Source organism: Cebus imitator, unplaced genomic scaffold (assembly GCF_001604975.1).
Source record: "Cebus imitator isolate Cc_AM_T3 unplaced genomic scaffold, Cebus_imitator-1.0 Scaffold239, whole genome shotgun sequence".
Lineage (NCBI taxonomy): Eukaryota > Metazoa > Chordata > Mammalia > Primates > Cebidae > Cebus > Cebus imitator.
This window is the reverse complement of record NW_016107554.1, coordinates 2,580,019-2,599,454: the sequence shown is the minus strand read 5'-3', so window position 1 is coordinate 2,599,454 and position 19,436 is coordinate 2,580,019.

Sequence of the window (19,436 nt, the reverse complement as noted above, 5' to 3'; positions counted from 1 at the left end):
ACACCCAAACAACTTCAAAATAAGAATCCAGGCCTGAAATACCCACACACTTTATGTTTGTCATTTGTCATGCTGGGCAGGCATGCCTCTGCTTTCTGATCTAATAAACTTCAGAATGACTGTGAAGCCAACAGCTGTGTCAGAGCAATTGGAAAATAGATTCAGAACAAAGGGGAAGACCCATCTCTCTGGGACTTCTCCTTCTAGAATATACATGAAGCTTCAATGGAATGTATATAAATATTTCATTCACTATGTTGTACTACATTCTTTCCATGATTTATAGGTCATTACTTTTAAAAGTACATTAATGTCCCCTTTTAAAGGCGTCTCTTCTAATGCCCATCTCCCCTACTTAACGGGGCTAAGGGGATTGGAACCCTCAGTAGAATCTCTGTCTGTTCTGTATAACATCACAGGCTACCAAAACAAAAACTCATTGATTTTTATTTTATGGAAGTGTACCTTCCCTCAGGAGCTGCTATCTAGGATGTTTTCTGCCTTGCATTTTGTCTTGCTTTGTTTTGTTTTGTTTTCCCCCGTATATGATATTTAAGTGGAATGGGGGTGGCTTCTGAAACAGTGGCATGAGTAGGTAAAATGTCTATTATTCTATTTTTGCATTACTATAAAGAAATACCTGAGACTGAGTAATTTTAAAGAAAGGAGGTTTAATTGGTTCACAGTCCTGTGGGCTATACACAAAGAATAGTGCCACATTTCCTGGTGAAGGACTCAGGAAGCTCCCAATCATGGAGAACAGTGAAGGAGTAAGCACGTTACATGATAAAAACAGGAGCAAGGGAGAGAGAAGGGGGATGTCCTAGACCCTTAAACAACCAGATCTTCTGTGAACTAACTGATGAACTAACTGATCACCAAGGGAATTGTGCTAAGCCATTCATAATGGACCCACCCTCGTGATCCAATTCTCCCACCAAGGCCCACCTCACGACACCAGAGGTCACATTTCAATATGAGATTTGAAAGGATAAATATCCAAACCATATCATAAAATGATTCTACACTCTATTTTCTTTGTGATCTGAAAGGAGCAGAGAGAAAAATAGAGGACAGGTAGGAAGAGGAAGGGCAGGAAGAAGAGAGCAGAAGAGAAACAGCTAGTAGGAGCTGGGGGTCCGCCATCTAGTTCACTGATCCCTTTGCAATCTCACAGTTGAGCCGGCAGTGTAAAGGTTATGGCATAGATGGGATCAGCATGGCCTCCTCCAGCTGCTGACTTTGTCTTTGTGAATTGTAGAAAAAGAAACTCCAGTATTCAAGTAGGTTGGAACAAATGAAACGTGAATAAGCGTAATCCCCATTTTGTAATTTTCACATTCTACTGGTGATGATACTTAAAAATTAGAAAGATATGGGCTAGAACACTACAGGGTATCCTCTAAGTCTGGAAGCACAGAATAAAAAATAAGTTAGTTACATGATAAATATAACTTTTCTTAATCTCCAGATACCTTTTCAGCTAAAGTAGTGCTAAATTTAAAATAATGGGTTTAATTGTTCATCTAGGAAAAAAGCACAACAAATATTACAGTTCTTCTATTACCAGATGTTTTAGATACCCTCAAGTGTTTCTATTCCCCTAAATATAAGTAGAGCTTCAGTGACAGAGAAGAAATGCTTCAGAATGGATTATATTTTTCTTATCCAATGAAAAGTTCCTGTACTTGTAGATAGCTGGTCAGTTTTCCCTGTGTCCATTCCTTGCCATCCATCTTCCGTTAGCGGATAACTCAATGTGTAGCTGTTTCCTGGGTTTCTGTGTCTGCTGCCATCTGCCTTGGTTACACCACTGGGCTTCTGCCTAGACTCAAGCTGGCTGAAGACTAGAAGCAGGAACATGGAAAATGTTGATTATTTTCCCCTTCTTCTCCGCTTTTGGAGTCTTCTCCATTAGAAGGAAGCTTCTTTGTAGTTTTTGCTTCTACCAGTGGACTCCGGTCTAAGACTCCAGCGGCACAACTTCTTCCCATTTGCCATCAACCCTGTGCTGATTACTCCCTGCTGTTGATAATTTTTCAATGTTTTCCCAGTGCCCAGTTTGGCTTTTTGGTTCTTAATACCACCTGGGTAGCAAATTTCCTGCAATAGATTTTTCTTTAAATAATTGGCATAGATTCTGTAATCTTGGCTGGTCCCTGACTGATACAACTCCACAGTAATCTACACACTATTTATTTGTCTTTAATTCATTGAATATTTATTGAGTTCCTTTATGTGGCAGGTATCATTTTAATTGCTAGAGACAGAGCATTGAACAAGGCAAGCAATAACTCTGTTTTCACAAAACTTCATAAGTTTCAGGAAGATAATAAAAAATGCAAAATAACAGTAATAAATGCAATGCAGAAAATTTTAAAGCTAGGTGATCTGAGGGTGAAAAGTGAGCACTACTTTAAATTCAAGCATCAGTGAATGCCTCACTGAGCTGAGATGTGAAAGACAAGGGACCAGCTATGTAATGGGAAGAAGAAAGAGTATTTCAGGAAGAGACAGAGAAACTTGAGCTGGAAGAAACTTAAAACAGTTGAGCAATAGAGAGGTGAGGAAGGTACAGCTCAGAAGACTACGCAGAGGTCAGAAATTAAGGTAGAAGACGGATCATAGAGGTTGGGATTTGAATTATGTTCATTCCCCAAAATATTGACATTAATGCAATAACATTATCTATACTACAGTCCCTATTCAAATTTCCTAAATTCCACTCCCCCCCCAACTGCCCCCGCACCAAAAGTGTTTCTTATGGTCCTTTTACAGCATTAAAAAAAATCCAGCCTGTAGTGAAGGATCATTTAGTTTTCACGTCTCTTTACTCTTAGTCTAAAATAATCCAGTCTTTTTTTTTTTTTTTTTTCAATTTCATGATCTTGACATTCTTGAACAGTTCAAGCCAGTTAAGCTGTTCCTCTATGGGAGTTTGTCTAATTTTTTGTGCATGTGATTTAAGATAAGCTTCATTTGGCAGGATTACTACCCAGATTATATTGTGCCCCTTCTGATATATCACGTCAGCAGACACACGCTATACTTAGGTTTGATTATAGGTGACACTAAGTTTTATTTACTTGGTTAAAATATGGTATTTGGCTTAAAACAAAACACAGCACTTAACAGCTCTTGCCAACTGCCACCATTTTAAACCAACTCATTACATTAAAGAAACCTCTATTTTCTGTTTAAAAGATGAGAGTAGCCACTGTACAGAATGTACATAAAAATGTCCATGGCTTTTAAGAACTTTGTATTCAAGATGGAGAGCCCTCTGGAAACAGAGGGAAACTCGTAGCAGGGATAGTGAAAATAAAATGGCTGTGTCACGCATCTTAAACAGGCTAGTTTCCACTGCCAATAACTCTTTGGAAAAGAGTTGGAACATAGTATGAGTAGAAAATGATATGCAGCTCGATATTTAAATACTCACAGAAAGTGGACTCTTCCACGTTTAATATCACTCATTTCCTCGAAATAAGCGCCACCAGCTAATTCTGAGAAAGGAAACTCATAGGTAGCAGGCAAATATTTATGCCAGAAAATATGATTGATATTCTTGTACTTGTTTTATCATTCACCCTCAGAAAAACCTTTATTTTTTTATGTGGAGTAACGGAGACTCAGAAAGTTTCTGTATGTTTCAGTAGGTCTCAAAGTAAATACGTGAATCGATATGTATATTACTGTAAGATCCCGGTACTTCCCAACCATTTCCTGCAGCTCCACAGAACATATTCTTCAGTAACAAGTCATCACACGTTTGCAAGATTATTGTCATGGAAGGGAATGGGAATAAATTAAGAAGTGAATTGGAAAACACAAACGCTGTTTTTGTTTTACCCTTTAAGGAAAGGTGGGGAAAGAAGTAGATATTTATTTCTCTTTCTTTTTAATTGTAATAATTTCCGGAATGTAATAAATGATCAGTGAAAATTTGAAATATAACACTGTTATATAAGTTAAAAAGAATTATAAAATACATTCAAGTTTCAGTTTCTAAAAACATTTTGGTAATCATATCTGTAAAATTCTTTCCAATAACTTTTAGTTCATGGGAGTAATTCTTGATGGCTGGTTGGTATTGTTAAGCTTATTTAATAGCTTAGTACTATGTACTTAAATCCAAAGACATTGACTGGTTTCCTGGTGAATATGGTCTATAGGAAATTGGTCTATATAATTAAAGGTAAGGGAAACATTCACAGGAACAGTAGATACATGTTCTTTTCAATTACTACAGCTGAACTATAGGCCAATAACAGTTTAGGAAAACAATAACTGTTAAGTACTCTATGTAAAATTCCTGAGAGGAAACAAAGTCAGATAAAACAGGGCACCTATCCTTAACTGGCTTGTCATCTAGTTAGCTCTTAACTTTTTGATCAGGGAAACATAGCAAGAAATAATTAAACAACATTTTTTTTCAGCTCATTATAGTGGGCCTTAAAATTCCCTTCATTTTTCTTGGAATGTCATTTCTTCAATCACCCTCAACTTTCTCAGGAACTATGTCTTTAAAAAACTTTTTAAGCAAGTAGTGAAAGGTTGAAGGCTTGGAATAAAAAAACAAGATGTACAAACCTTCTCTTACTGCAATCAGTTGGGTTTTTCTTTTGTTTTTATCTCTTTCTGACATGCCAGGAATATTACAACATTTTGATTAATGTAACAAGAAGCTTTAGGGAAAGAAAAAAACAGACACACTTCAAGCTTCCTTGCCTTTCAATTTTAGTCAATTGTCTGCTTTTCAGTCTTTTGATTTTGCTTTTTATACTGTTTATCTTCCTCAAAGCATTATAATTAGGTAAGAGATGAAACATAAAATATTAACTATTTAATTTTAAAACACAAGAATTTTCTCTCAAGGATCTTCAATTCTTTAAAACACTGACTTTCTAATTTTCATAATATCTTCACATGATAAGCAAAAGTCCAAGTGTTTTGATATTCAGGAGAAGGAAACTTAGATATGCAGAATATCTGAATAAAACTCAGCTCATGGCATAATAGAACAGCAGGGTGTAGAGGGAAGAGAAAGATAAAGAAAGGCTATAAGACAAAGACAGAGAGAACAGCAGAGCTATCTCTGAAATCTCCTTCATTCTGGACTTTACCGAAGTACCACTTTTCATATTTCCTTATAAACATATAGCACCAGTTGAAAAATGAATAAATACAAGAATGCTGAATAGATATCCTTCTAGACAAAATATCTGGGTTTCAGTTCAGCTCAGAAATTATCCAGCTCTATGAATTTAGAAAATTATTGAATACTCTCTATGACTCTCTCTCTGTTTTCTTTGTCTTTTTTGTTTGTTTGTTTGTTTGTTTAGACAGACTCTTGTTCTGTCACCAGGCTGGAGTGCAGTGGTGCAATCTCAGCTCACTGCAACTTCCATCTCCTGGGTTCAAGCGATTCTCCTGCCTCAGCCTCTCGAGTAGCTTGGACTACAAGTGTGTACCACACCCAGCTAAATTTTGTATTTTTGGTAGAGACAGGGTTTCACCATGTTGGCCAGGATGGTCTTGATCTCTTGACCTCATGATCTGCCCGCCTCAACCTCCCAAAATCTATGACTCTTTTGATGAGGAGATTGGATGATCCCCTTTCCAGCTTTAAGATTTCACGACTTAATGATTGAAAGTTAATGGAACTGTCTTTCTAGTAGCCCATTGCACCAGGTGCCGCATATAGAGTATACCTGACCTAGGGAAAACGTGGAATTATCCGATACGGCTTCCTAATTTTCAAAATAAAAGCTAGGTTTCTTTTCCATATGTTTATTTCTTAACTCCTCTCTCTCTCTCTGTGTGTGTGTGTGTGTGTGTGTGTGTGTGTGTGTGTGAGTTTGTATACCTTTATATGGAAAATACTGAAACCCTACTAACTTTACATTTTGCAATAAAGTTAATTTCGTTATAACACTGTTGGTGACTGACACTTGGACCCTAAAACTCCCAGTCAGTTGGTTAAGCTAGTTAACCCCAAATATATCATTAGGCTCTCAATAATATAAACAAACATTTTATACATTTGAATTTTTGATTCTTACTTACACTAATATGTTGAGGTTTTACTGATATCTCTGAGTCTGTGTGTGTCTCTTTATCTCATCAGATATAAACGCAAGGGCAGTTGCTTCGTTTCTTGCTGTGATATACAATGACTGTTCCATGTTCAATGAGAAAAGAAAAACAAACCTGTCAGTAGAAGGGTCAGGAGATAGGCTGCTATTTTAAAGATGCCACCAGACTTTCTGGATGCCTCCAAGTCCTTTCTGTTGCAGGAACATTCCCTGATTAGTGGTTTTATACCTGCAGGACAGTGATCAGACAGTCCCAAAAGAACTATCATTGAAAATCCATTTAAGAATAAAACATATTCAGACGAAATGAATAAATTCTAACAGCTAACTACAAGAAATTCTCACAGACGCAGTACAAACGGGCCGTCTAAGACAATTCTTCATCCTGGTTTCTTTCTCAGCATTTTTATAGACAGAATTTTTCCCTTCTCCCCAGTTGAACAGGAAAGAACAAAAGTAGATTCCCCAAAGGAGGAATCATTCGTACTAAGTTTCTTTATGTAGGTCACCTCTGATGTGTTCTTGGTTGCATTTCAGCGGCTAAATTTCCCATGTCAAGCTTTCTGTTCTGATGGCTCTGCACATAAAGCCTATTGCTTTCAAACAGCATAACTGTCTAAATTCCCTGTTTGAATATTGAAGCATACTACATGTTCCACAGATGCTCAATACATTAATGGTAATGTTAGTAGTGTGATAGAAAATGGCAGAATATTTTAATTTGAGGTGTCTCTGTGTGTGTATCTTTTAATATGTTAGCAGGAAAAGAAGTTTCTCATTAAGCTAGTGTCTAATTTAAATAGAAGTAACTATCACCCACACACAAATTATTATAAATGCATGACTTTTGTTTTCAGCCTCTGATTTACCACACCAGTTTTCCTAGCCTTTTTTTTATCTCCAGATTATCAGTCTTGTAAATATATCTTGGGTCTATTTCTTCCTCTCTATTCCAACTGTCATTGTCATGGTTCAAGCCTTTGGCAAGCCATTCTTCACCTCTAAATCCATTCTCTACTCTATCAACTGTTTCTAAAAATAAATCTCATCAATTTACTTCTGCATAAGAACAATCCCCAGTTCCTCACTGCCTATAAAATAGAATTTAAACACCTTAATGAGGCATTCAAAATCTCTCATATTCTGTCACCAACTTATTTATTTAGCCTCATTCATTCATGTGCTGATGTAATCATTCAGCAAGTACTCCTTAAGATATTAAATGCTACAGTAGAATACGAGTTCCAGAGGGGTAGGTATATATTCTGTTGATTTTATTCACTAATGTTTACCAAATATCTAGAACAATATTGGCATTAAATAGATGCTTTAAAAATACTTTTGATACAGACAGGAGGCAGAGAAATACCGGGTAGACGAGGGCAGTTCCTGGGCAAAGGCCACACCCTCAAACCTGGAAACTATGGCCCTAAATGACAGCAGTTATCCCTGTTTTCCCACTCAAATGTTGCTTTGTTCCAAAACCACCCTGGTCCACCACACCACCCCCTTCACACCCTGTACCCATCAAAACCCCAAACTCCACTGGCAGAAGAGCAGAGCAGCACAGCAGAGAAGAGAAGAAGCACCTGAACATCAACAGGAGTTCCGCTGGGGACAGTGGGAGAGGAGTTCAGCTGGGGATGGTCAAATTCCAGCAGAATATTCTCTTCCTACTCCATCCCCTTTCCAGCTCCCATCCCACTGAGAGCCACCTCCATCACTCAATAAAATCTCTGCACCCATCACTCAATAAAATCTCAGTACCCTTCATGTGCATGACCTGATTCTTCCTGGATGCTGGAGAAGAACCTGGCTGCCAAGAGGGCAGGGTGTAAAAGGTTGTCACCCTGACTCTTCCCTGAGCTGGTTATCACTTAGTCATCTGCAGATGGCAACTGCTAAAACGGTATTAATCGTAACACACTCCTAGACACTATGGTGGGGCCAGAGCCCAGAAGTGCTTGCCCCAACCCCAGCACCCCAGCTCACCTGCATGCTGCCCCTCCCACAAGGGATTTGAACATGGCAGCTAAGTGAGCCACACCCCTGTCACAAATCTTGTGAAGGGGTCAATGGAATTATCTCATCTCACTTGCAGAATTAACCATTCAGCACTACCTGCTGAATGGTTATTATATTTCACATAGCTTGACACTGGGAATCCAGTGACTGAAGCCATTGCCTTTATTTTTAAAGAGGTAGCCAGGTAAATTGACATTATAATAAGTTCAGTGTGCATATGTCAATATCAGTCTGGTTTCTGTAGTGATAAGCACCTAGGAAGTAGGATCATAGTTTATTCATCTCTATATTCTTTGTTGTTAACTAAGGATTTATGAAATGTTGACTAAATAAATCCATCTAAGAATGCAATTAGGGCAGAATGTCTGAAAGCTGTGATAAACAAAAATAATACCCCCCCCCCGAAAAAAAAAAACATGTTTAGATCCTACTTCTAGGAATTTGTGAATATGTTAGATTATATGACAAAGGGGATTTTGCTGATGTTATTAAGTTTAAGGACCCTGAGAAGGGAAAATTATCCTAGATTATCCAGGCAGGCCCAATCTAATTACATAAATCCTTAAAAGTAGAAGAGGAAGGAAGAAGTGTCAGTAAAATGTAATTTGAGAAGAGGAAAGGAGGCATGAGCTAAAGAATGTGGAGGCCTCTAGAAGCTAGAACAATTCTCAGTTGACGGGTAACAAGAAAATAGGGACTTCAGTCCTATAACTGCAAGGAACCGAATTCTGCCAACAGCTCAAATGAGCAGGAAATGGAACCTCGGAAAGAAACATAGTGCTGCCTATACTTTGAGGGTAGCCTGGTGAAAACTTTGCCAGATTTTTTACCTACATAACTGTATGATGATAAATTTGTGTTCTTTTAAGATGCTAAGTTTGTGACAATTTGTTTGGCAACAGTAGCAAACAAATACGAGGCTCATTCTTGGAAGGCTGGCCAAAGTGAGCCTCTGCCATGGGTTCTCATGACCAAAAATAAAATGATTACCCTTGAAAGTTCAACAATACAATATAACTTACCTAGCAAAGAACATGCACATTTGGAAAATCAATTACACAAGATAAAACAGAACTCTTCTTCACAAATGGAATTTAGATAAAGCCATTTTCCAAAATAATGACTGCTGACTGTATCATCATATTTGATATCTTAGGACTTCAACATGTACTATGAAAAGTTATCACACACGTAGCCTTTGGAGTATGTGTTCAAATTGCTGTCCAACTTGACGTCTAACTTTGACATCAGGAAAGTTCTGAGTTACAGTCTTCATCTCAGTCCAATGACCACAGTGGTCCAACAACAGTACTTTATAGGTGAAGAAGCGCAAGGATATAAATTAAGCAGAAAATCTTCTTAGCCATGGAAGAACAAGTTGACCCAAGACTGACAATTGTATCTGTGTGAATCATTCACTGCACAAAGGGCAACTTGTGGCTCAAACCCAGGACACATTTTGCTCACAAAGCCATGTACTCCAGCATGGAAGAGTGACCTCTTGGAGGAAGGGACCCCTTGAAGGCAATGTGGTACAGATAAACAAGTTTTGCCTGGCATATTCCAGAAGCTGTCCTTTGGAAGACCACTATGAGAATGGTATTCCCTAGAGCTGTACTATGCAGTGGCTCTGGACATCTTTCTGCAGTTTGCTTGCCAAGAATTCTCTATGCAAGCTGTTTTATCAAGAAGGGTGGCATTTTCCGATGCTTGCAATGGTGTCACATACGCTAACAATGATCCTGGTTGAGCCAGGTACTGGGAATGAATACATTTTGACTTTTTATGCTATTGATACACAAAGTAGCCAGTAGCCAGGTGTAGAAAAATGACAAGGGAAGTCAAGGTCTGGATTTGCCAGTGTTTTAGGGGCAAATGAGAGTGATCTCTGTGTCCTATGTGTAGGAAACCATATGGAGATGATAAGCTTCTGTCCCAAATAAAGGTGGAAGATAAATTCAGAAGTTTTAGCCACCCAGCACAGGCACATACTGTAGGCTATTCTTGGGCCAAAAGCCCTGAAAATGAAAAATCCAACCAGACCCATTCTCTGTTCACCTCCAGAATCTGCCTGTGTTGAGTCTCTGTCCAGTGCTTTCAGTCACTTGCTCTTTGTGTTTTGTCCAGTTTTTACTTGTTATCTGCAGAAAGGTTGGTCTAATAGGAGCTATTCTGCCACACTAGAAGCAGACTTTTCACTAGCTTTACTTCTGTCAAATGTTTCCAGGTGTTACCAGTTTGTGCCAGAAATGTTAATTATAAATAGTCCAACCATGACCGCATACCTTAGCATGAATATACAAGCATTTGTGCGGGCATACCCTGCAGTTTAGCATTTGTACTGGACCAAAGTATTCTGGCTTCAACAATAAAAAAAAATATATAGTCACCTTAGACATAAGATATTTTAAAAAAAGAAACATTGTATCTTCCAGAAGACAAATCAAGAAAAAAGAAAAGGACTCATGAGATAGCAAGAAAAGTTTCCTTCCATACTTACCTACCTTTTACCCAAGGAGAGAGCATTCTGTGTTTGAAGACACCCTTGGGATAGTAACCTATTTCTATGTTAATTATGATAATACTCTGCCTAAGCACTCTTTTGTTGAAATTTAATCCCATTTTCTCTCCACTTGTACTTTGTATAAATTGATAGTGTGTTCCTTTCTTCCTTAAAATTACCCTTGATATGCTTCAAGAGAATTAGGAAATCACCTCTTAGCTATATGGTCCAGACTGAGTAACCCCAATTTCTCTTCCTCCATCATAAGTACTCTTTTACTTCTTAAAAATCATTTGACATGCTGTCCTCCACTCTGAACAGCATTCCAAATAGCTTTTGGAAAATATAAGCCTGACCCTATGACCTAACAATTCTACTCATAGGTTCATATGACTAAGTACCTGTGTCCACACAACAAATGCAGACAGCAGCTTTAACCCACGGATCTATTTAGATGTATGTGGAGGAATGGGGATTTAGGGTCATGTTTTGCTTTGGACTAGAAAAGGGATGAGAGAATTCCCTGGGGAAGGCAGAAATGTTCTGTATCTTGATGTGGATGGTAGTAACATGAACATACATGTAAAAATAACTTAGTATATATTTACTAAACATAGTACGTATATTTACTAAATTACTAATTTAATACATTGGTAAGTATATGCTGTTTTACATGTCTATATATTATATAAAATGAAATACATACATACATATATGTGTGCATATATACCTACAAATACAAGTATATAGATGCCTACGTGTGTGGTTATATATATATGCATATGAAAGCCAAATGTTGCTTCACAAAGTTGTCAAAGACAAAAGATCTCAAAACTTAAATCTGCAGCCTTCCTAACTGCTTTTGGCATGATAGAACAGACTGACTTTGTAACAGGATGGACAAAAACAAGCCTCAGGGACTCATGTGGAAATAGGGGCTGTTTAACGGCAGATAGATGAACACACCAGCAAGACACCTCCAGGTAGGAAAGTCCATTTGAGGGGAGAGTGCTGTCCACAGATGCTTCACAACATGTCTGCGGGTGACAGAAAAGTCATCAAAAAAACTCAGCAATTAATTATACCCACTTGACCAAGTTCAATATCTCTGGGTCTCTGACCTAAAATTTCTGGTTGTAGGAGTTGCTGTAAGCATAGAAAAAAGATCAGGGGATTGAGATAGAGTAGCCCTGGAAGTATGTCTCATTGGTCTCAGCCTAGCTATGCAACTCTGAAATTCTGTTAACCTCTAAGGTATTCAGTTGCCTCATTCGATAAATGGGATAATGTCTAGCCTTTTCTGAAAATTAAGTGAAATAATATCTAGGAAGTGCTTAGTAAAATGGTGGCAGAGAGAAGAAAAATTAGTAATACCTTAAATTTTCCATCTGTATTAAATCTATAAAAAGATTGTAGAGTTAATTATCTTACCAATTTGATAAATGCTTTTATGGAAAATTTTGGATTTCACAAAAAATCAGTATTATACTAAGCACCGCATGACACTAGGTAGACCGAACATAGTTTTAACAAGAATATGGAGCCTCACAGGAGTCAGTCAATTTCAATTTGGTTCATGGTCAATGGCCAAACCCTTAGCTACATCCAGCTCTCTGTTAATTCTAGTATCTGGCCACAAGTGAGAACAGATGTGAGCCCATGAAAGGACCACTGCAATCAATCTACCAAGACCAGAGAATGATTCAAGCTATGACCTGTTTACCATGGATCAGTTATATCACCATGCATACAGAACAGGATTTATGCCCAGGGAAAACTCAGGAGACTCTACAAATGGCTGGTGAAAAAGGTTTGACAAGGAAAGAAATAGCTCAGAGCAGCATCAAGATGGCACAAAGGAGCCACTACTTTTCATTCTCTCCCACTCCCACCCAAAAATTTAAGCATCTGGCCAATGACCAATAAGAGAACCGCTTGTAATTGTTGATAATCCAAAACTCATTTGCATAGTTTACCATCTGTTGGAGACAGGATAACTGTGGCTTTGTATCCTGCCTGCATCTGTGACAGACAGGAATAACTAGAGAGAATTGGCATTTCTACAGTGCAGCTACCCTCCAATGAGTCCACTGATTTCTATCCACTGACTTTGCCTCACGATATATAGACCTCTGGTCCTTTTCCCAAGAAACGCTTAACTAGTTTCCTAAGGAAGATTATATTTCCTCCCAACGTATTGGATGTGTCATTTTCTAATCAAAGCGTTTTCACTGAGCATCCACTCAGGACCTTTTATAACATTCTTTCATAAAACACTAGAAGAACAAGTGCTTTAAAAGAAAAAAATCTTGGGACCAAGAAAGCCTGGAAAATGAAGCATATGCTGTTTATAATATCTATACTCACTAGTGCCCATGGTGATAGAATTCAATGTCATAGCTTTAAGGAACAATCATAAACTGATGCCTTCTAAATTTTTAATTTCTAGTCCAGTCCTGTCTCCTAGATGCCAAATTCAATTGGTGATGATGACAACAATGATAATGGCTAAAAGTATTTAGTGACTAATATATTTGTTGTGCCATATATTTATCTATAGGCATATATATCTATAGATGTGTAGATAGCTATATATAGATATATATAATCTCTATATATCAATTAAAAAATTTTAACACAATTGCGATGTTATTGACAACAAATGATCAAATGCTAATATCATTTGAAAAATTAAAATTGGAAGTACAAAGAAATCAAATGCCATTTTCAAAGTAATACAGCCAGCCAGGAAGTTGCAAAGGGACGAGATGAACCAAGATAGATCAGTTCTCATATCCACCTGTGTTCCTAATAACTCCACTTGGATGTCTAATAGACATTCATCTTCGCATGTCTAAAACCAAACTCCTGGTCTTTTTCCAAAAGCTTGTTCCATCTACAGTATCCCCACTACTGTAAATGGCAACTCTCTCTCTCTAGTTCTCAGGTTATAGAATTTGGAATCATCATTGACACTTTCTATTGTTTCACATGCTACACACCCAAGCTATCAAGAAATCATTTCACCTCTATCATTAAAAATATCCAGTATCTGACCACTTGTCACTGCCTTTACTGGTACCACTTTGGACTGAATCACCCTCTTCACTACCTGGAATGCTGTATTACCGTCAAATAGTCTTCCTGTTTCCACCCTCATTCCCCTAGTCTATTCTCCAAAAAGCAGCCACACTGACCTTTCTAGAATAAAGCTAGTCTATATTACTCTGCTGTTTACAGTCTCTGGGGTTTTTTTCCCCCATCTGACCCAGAGTAAAGTCAAAGCCCTTGCAATGGCAAGTAATACCAAATCGCATCAGCTCTCAAACCGCAACGGCTTCTCCCATCTTACTCTCCTTCTCATGTGGCTTTCATACTCACTTCAGCCACATAGCCTTCTTGTTATTTTCCAGATGCTCCAGGCACAGTCCTGCCTCAGAGCCTTTGCATGGGCTATTTTCTTTGCCTGGAATGTTCTTTCATTCTAATTTCCTTACTTCCCCCAAGTCCTGATCAACTGTTACATTGTCCACGAGGCCTCCCCTCACTGACAGTATGTAGGCTGACATCCTGCTCTCTTCTATCCTTGCCCAGTCCTTTTTCCCTAGTCTACATGTTCCTTTTTCTCTAGCATTTATCACTTTTGAATTCAACAGATACTTTACTTCTTATGTTTATTTTTAAATTTAAATTTAAAATTTTTGAGACAGAGTCTCACTCTGTCACCCAGGCTAGTGGACACTGGTGCTATCACGGCTCACTCACTGCAATCTCAACCGCTAAGGCTCAAGAAGACCTCTCGCCTCAGCCCCCCAAGTAGCTGGGACTACAGGAATATACACCACTCTGAGCTAATTTTTGTATATTACGTAGAGATGGATTCCCACTGTGTTGTCCAGGCTGGACTCAAACTCCTGGCTGAAGTAATCTTTCTGCCTTGGCTTTCCAAAGTGCTGTGATTACAGGTGTGAGCCACCACACCCAGCCCACCTATGTTTATTTTTTTTAATGTCTGTCTCCCCTTACTAGAGTGTAAATTCCATGAAGTCTTAGAATTTTTCTATTGTTACTGCCATATCTCAAGTCCCCAGAAAAGCATGCAGCCTGCAAAGCTGTTAGACTATTAAAGGCTCTGAGAATTCCTTTAAAAAGATTTGCTGTAATTTCTTTTTTTCAAGTATAGGTGTATTTTTTTTTTTTAAAGCTAAAGGGCAGGGTGGTTAGTGGGCTTTTAATGAGGAAAATCCAGCACATGAAGCCCTGTTAGAGAATTTGTGTAAGTACTTCAAAAATCTTTTAAATTTTTTTATTAATACTACTTTTCCAAGTAATCACATCTTTCATCCTTTTACATAGCTAAGACTTCCTATTCCTAGATCTTCCTATATTGAGAATTCAAGGAATTTATGTAATGGAATCAACCTATTAGGTCCTTTTTTTTTTTAACTGCATTTTAGGTTTAGGGGTACATGTGAAGAACATGGAAGATTGTTGCATAAGTACACACATGGCAGTGTGATTTGCTGCCTTCCTCCCCATCACCTATATCTGGCATTTCTCCCCATGCTATCTCTCCCCAACTCCCCACCCCTCAATGTCCTTCCTCTATTTACCCCCAACAGACCCCAGTGTGTGATGCTCCCCCACACCGTGTCCATGTGTTCTCATTGTTCAACACCCACCTATGAGTGAGAACATGCAGTGTTTGATTTTCCGTTCTTGTGTCAGTTTGCTGAGAATGATGGTTTCCAGGTTCATCCATGTCCCTACAAAGGATACGAACTCATCGTTTTTTATGGCTGCATAGTATTCCATGGTGTATATGTGCCACATTTTCCCTGTCCAGTCTATCATCGATGGGCATTTGGATTGGTTCCAGGTCTTTGCTATTGTCAACAGTGCTGCAATGAACATTCGTGTGCATGTGTCCTCATAGTAGAACGATTTATAATCCCTTGGATATATACCCAGTACATAATGGGATTGCTGGGTCAAATGGAATTTCTATTTCTAATTTTTATTTAAAATAAAATATCTCAAACTTATTGATAACAGGTCCATTTTTTCTCCCATAAAATACCCATTAAAATCTCATCATATTTGTGATTCAAGGGAAGAAGTTTGATGATGGCTGTTGTGGAAGATACAGGAAAAGCACATGTAAGATTGTGGTCAGCTTTCCAGAAACAGTGCAGGATATAATTGAATCAAAATTGATATAATTTGATAAAACCACCTTGAATATAATTTGATAGACTATCAATTGTTGCAAATATAAACAGCAAATGGCTATCTCTGATGTTATACTATTGTTTGCAGTAGGCCACAGAATGGGAATACCCCAAATCAGATTCCGAACACATATTTACTATCAGGTCCAATTCAACCTGCATAGACTTTTCTACATGATCCAAATAGTGTACCCTTGTGAGCTATGTTTTACATCAAGGTTTTACAGTAAGTCCCAAAGGAGTCAAATAAACTAAGGAATTATCAAAAAGAAGCAATAGAGTTCTAAAAAGGAAGAAAAGAAAAAAACAAAGACTTTGGGATATATGTAGATTATACAATATATTTAATTCATTCTTAAATAAAAAAATTCAGCTTAGGTTTCAAATATATATTAACGCTCAAGGAATATTTAAGGAAAAAAATCCTGGACCAAGACATGAGTTTTAGTTATGTTTCTACTAACCAGCTGTGGGGATTTAAGGATGTTATTTCAGTCAGGCTTTAATTTCCTCATCTGTGAAATAAGGAGACTGTAATAAGTCTCAGATTGTTTTCAAGTGTAAAGCCCTTTAAGGTGTTTTAAATTGAAATCTGACAAAAAGTAATAGCCAACAATATGTCTGTAGGTTTTAATAACAAGAATATTAAATTATTGAAATATCTTCTTACATGTTCTTTGATAACTATTTGTCATAACTATTACAATTTAAGTTGTTAAAGTATAATAACATTAGAAAGTATGATTTTGAATTTCTGAGAAGAATGTTGATATTTGAAAATTTTAATGTAGAAACAAGAAGCCATAATGAGATAAATAAAAGTGATTAGTCATAAGATACTGCTGAAAATAATTAAAGAAGACTTAATAAATGGAAAGGCATGCCATATTCCTGGATTATAAAACCCAATAATAAAAAAATACCATTTTATTCCAAACTGACCAATAATTCAGTACAAATTTAATTAAAATTCCAGTAGAATTTTTAAAAACTGAAATTGACAAGTTGATTCTAAAATGTATATGGTAATGCAAAATAACTAGAAAAGGCAAAACAATTGTGAATAAGAAGTTCAAAGTTGGATGAATTGTGTTATCTGATATCAAGACTTACTATAAAGTTACAACAATTAAAACACTGTGATGTTGAAGAAATGAAAAACATAGATTAATGGTGCATGTTGAAAGCCCAGAAATACACACACACAAATATGGTCAATTGATTTTCCACAAACGTATGATGGAAAATGAATGGAGAAATGATAGTGTTTTCAATAAATGGTGCTGGGACAGCTGGGAATACACCTGCACAAAATTAACCTTGATCCTTATTTTGCATTCTATAAAAAAATTAACTCCAAATGTACAATGTAAATCTTAAAGTTTCCATGAGAAAACATAGAAGAAAATCTTTTAAGAAATTTCCTAGACATAACATCAGAAGCATAATACTTTTTTTTTTTTTTTTTTTAGATGTAGCTTTGCTCTGTCCCCCAGGCTGGAGTGCAGTGGCATGATCTCGGCTCACTGCAACCTGCGCCTCCTGGGTTCAGACTATTCTCCTGCCTCAGCCTCCCAAGTAGCTGGGATTAAAGATGCATGCCACCACACCCAGCTAATTTTTGTATTTTTAGTAGAGATGGGGTTTTACCATGTTGGCCAGGCTGGTCTTGAACTCCTGACCTTGTGATTCACCCACCTTGGCCTCCTAAAGTGCTGGGATTACAGGCGTGAGCCACTGTGCCTGGCCAATACATTTTTGAAAATTTGGTAATTAGACTTCATCAAAATTAAGAACTTTTAGGCCAGGTGCTGATGCCTGTGATCCCAACACTTCAGGGGTTCAAGACCAGCCTTCCCAACATAGTGAAACCCCATCTCTAATAAAAGTACAAAAATTAGCCATGCATGTGTAGTTTCAGCTACCAGGAAAGCTGAGGCAGGAGAATCCTTTGAACCTGGGAGGCGGTCGTTGCAGTGAGCCAAGATCACACCACTGCACTCCAGCATGGATGACAGAGTGAGACTCTGTCTCAAGAAAAAAGAAAAAGACAAAAAAATTAAGAAGTTTTACCTTTTGAAAGACATTGTTAAAAGAATGGAAAGAGAAATGTATAAAGAATTCTAAAAATGTAACAATAATTAACAAGCAAGGGACAAACTACTTGAACAGACATTTCACTAAAGAAGATATATAAATGCTAATAAACATGTGAATAACTACTTAATATCATTAGTCATTAGGGAAATACTAATTTTTTAAAAACCCACAATATAATGCACTTACATATCTATTAGAGAGAAAGGACGACGAGAAGAAAGAGACATGGATGGAAGGAAGGAGAAGGAAGGAAGGAAGGGGAAGGAAGCAGGGAAGGAAGAAAGGAGTGAAAGAAAGAAAGAAAGAAGGAAAAAGGAAGGAAAAGAGGGAAGGAGCAAGGGAGGGAAAGAGGAAGGGAGGGAGGAGAGAGAAAACAAGAGAAAGACAGGGACCAATAGCAGTTGTTGGTGAGGATGCAGAGCACCAGAAACTTTCATACATTGCTGGTGAAAATACAAAATGGTCCAGCTACTCTGGAAAACCATTCACCATATTTTTTTAACAAAGTAAAATGTACTCAACCATACTATCTAGCATTTATACAAGGGAAATAAAAAAGTATATTTATATAAAAAGTCTATACAAATGTGTTTTAAACAGCCTTATTTGCAATTTAAAAAGGTGGAAACAATTCAAATATTCCTCAACTCAAAAATTAATTTAAAGAAACAACTGTAGTACACCCATGCAACAGAATATTACCCAGCACTAAAAAGAAATGAGCCACTGATACATATAATAACATAAATTTCAAAATTATTACAAATGAAAGAATCCAGATTCAAAATGCTACACATTTTATGCTTCCATGTACCTGATATTCTATAAGAAACATGGGTGGAGACAGAAGAAATAATCAGCTATTAACAGGGCGTGGTGGTGAAATGAGGTTGACTACAAAGTGATACGGAAAATTTGGAGGCAGTGACGGTTACATATTCATTTGTCAAGCCTCGTAGAACTGTCCCTTAAAAATTGTGATTTTTTAATTATGTACTAATAATACTTTAGTAAAAAATGAAAAATATGATTAGTCATTTTTCAAATCTTGGCTTTCCCATGAATTTTTTGAAACCTAGAAATGTATCAAATCTACTGGGGAAATTATTTTCCTAAAACCAGATGCAGTGTTATTAAAATAACTCTTTGGGTAATTCTAAGAGTAAAATGAAGGAAGCTAATATTAGAGAATTTAGAACAATACAAAAGGATATATATGTAAAGTATAGTACAAGCTAGACCTTGAAAGTTGTCTAAAATAAGGTAATGAAGGCAAGTACCCCTACAAATCAATTTATTTTTCTAAATTTTAGAAATGTATTTAAATAATTCAAAAAAAAAATGTTCTGCTCTTTAATCCACAGAATTACATGAATGGATAAAAAAGTAGCATCTGTGAGTCCTGCTGTTAAAATGTATTATCATTGTAAAAGAGCTGCATAGCTATGCATTCATTTTAAACAGCGAAAGATATAGTAA